This window comes from Octopus bimaculoides, chromosome 1 (genome assembly GCF_001194135.2).
Source record: "Octopus bimaculoides isolate UCB-OBI-ISO-001 chromosome 1, ASM119413v2, whole genome shotgun sequence".
In the NCBI taxonomy this organism is placed as follows: domain Eukaryota; kingdom Metazoa; phylum Mollusca; class Cephalopoda; order Octopoda; family Octopodidae; genus Octopus; species Octopus bimaculoides.
The window spans coordinates 174,330,004-174,332,503 of record NC_068981.1 but is presented as its reverse complement, the minus strand read 5'-3'; positions in this window follow the sequence as shown (position 1 = coordinate 174,332,503).

Genomic DNA, 2,500 nt, shown 5'->3' with positions numbered 1-2,500 from the left:
AGTTGGGCTGAACCCGCAACCATGTGGTTAGGATGCAAATTTCTCACCACACACCCACTCCTATGTTAGAACATTTTTATTTTTTCGCATAGCCAGTAAGTAAATGTTGCACTTTTTCTAACCAAGTGCATCATATCCATCAATGTGATACTAAGGACAAAATGATGGGAACACCTAGCATCATAGCATCATAATTTTGAAATATCTATAAAATCGTCAAAAGCTTGTTTATTTTTATGCTTTTTGATCTATTATTAGTGTTGCTTAATGTGTTTTGCTAAAATTGCTGTTTCTTTTCAGATATCATCAGAAAAAGGGAATTAAAATTCATTAAAATGACAGATCTATCGGACTTTCAAAGAGGTCAAATTGTTGGTGTTCGTATGGCAGGCGCTAGTATAACGAAAACAGCCGAAATGTCTGGTGTATCAAGAAGTACTGTCTCGAAAGTAATGTCAGCCTTTGAGAAAGAGTGAAAAACCTCTTCGTCGAAACAAAACTCCGGAAGAAAACCAAAACTCTCAGATAGGGACCGTCGGACGCTTACGCAAATTGTTAGAAAGGATCACAAAAGTACAGCTCCCTAAATTACTACAGAGCTTAATGAAGTCCTCGAGAACCCAGTTTCCACAAAAACTGTTGGCCGGGAGCTGCAGAAAGCCGGATTTCACTGGAGGGCTGAAATCAGAAAACCACTACTTTCAAAAACAAACGTTAAAAAACGTTTAGAGTGGAGTAAAAACCTACAGAATTGGTCCCTAGAGCAGTGGAAGAATGTTATTTTTTCGGACAAGTCATCCTTTACCTTATTTCCTACCGCCGGTCGAGTATACATGTGAAGACAGCCAAAAGAAGCATTTGACCCAGACTGCCTTCTTCCAACTGTTAAACATGTGATGACCTGGGGGGGTTATATCTTGGAAATCTGCCGGCCCAATGGTTTACCTTCATGGCAGAATTAATAGTCAGGAATGTTTAAGCATTTTCTCTGACAAAATTCATCCTATGGTTGCAGAACTGTTTGCGGAGGGAAACGCAATCTTTCAAGATGATAATGAACCAATTCACACAGCTAAAGTTGTTACTGAATGGCACGAGGAACATTCTAGTAAAGTTGAATATCTTATCTGGCCAGAACAGTCCCCAGATCTCAATATTATTGAACATTTATGATGCACTTTAGAAAAACATGTAAGGAGTCGATATCCTCCACCATCATCACTACAAGAACTGGAGACTTTTTAACTGAAGAATGGATAAAAATTCCTTTGGAAACAATTCAAACTTTGTACGAGTCCATACATCGTAGAATTCAAGCTGTAATTACTGCCAAAGGCGAACCTATCCCATATTAAAATAAATTTGTTTGAAATTTTAATATTTTGTCCAACCCCTGTATATACACACACACACACATATATACACACATACATATAGATACACACATACACACGTATATATTTATATATAATATTTATATGCATGTATGTATGTATATATATGTGTGTGTGTGTGTGTGTGTGTGTGTGTGTGTGTATTTTTATTTGTATTTGTGTATGTGTAAAGTATAACTTGTTTTTTTTACCCTTGTATCTTCAATCTCGTGCCATTGGTCTAGGCGCCTTCTACTAAACAGTTCTCGTGGCGTTTGTGATTTTCTACGATCACTAGAACTTCCAAGTTGATTTTGACGTTCCTTGATCACAGGTCGCCTTTCGTAAAGCTTGCTTTGGCCAGTCTCGAACTTCATGTATACTTCGACATCCAATTCCCAAAAACAAATTATGCCCCGCGATCTCACGAAATTTTATAAATCCCTATGACGTCAACAACAAAGAAATCTCGTGAGAAAGTATCAAGTTTCTAAAATGGATTGTTTTGTTACAATTGTAGGACACCTGTCATATGTACAGATGTGGGTTCAGGGACCCTCGGGCAACGTTTGACTGTTTCTATTCAAAAGGATTTTCCAACCCAATAACTACATGCTAATATTTATAGCTTTATATATCCGAAGTGGTATCAAAAGTCTCCCAGGCTAGTTATATTTAATAAAAAAATAACTTATTCACGTAAGTTTCATCATCTCCTTCGAAATATTCACCTTGCGCAGTAGTACACCGGCTCCAGCGTTCCTGCCACTTTTGGAATCCAGCCTGGAAGTCGTTTTCCGTAAGGGAGTCGAAGGCCTTCTGCGATTCGCTCTGGATCTCGACAACGGTGTAAAAACGGCGGCCTTTCAGCTGTATTTTCATCTTGAGGAAGAGATGGGTGCTCGCAGGTGCTAAATCTGGCGAATAGGGCGGGTATGGAAGCGATACTGTGTTGTGTTTGGAGAGAAACGCAAAAGTGAGGAGAGTTCGGTGACAGGGTGCATTGTCGTCGTGAAGAATCCAATTCTTTGCGCCCCACAGATCCGGTCGCTTTCGCTGAATGTCCGCGCTGAATCGCTTCAAAACATCGCAGTAGAACTCTCGGTTGACGGTCACCCTGGGGGTCA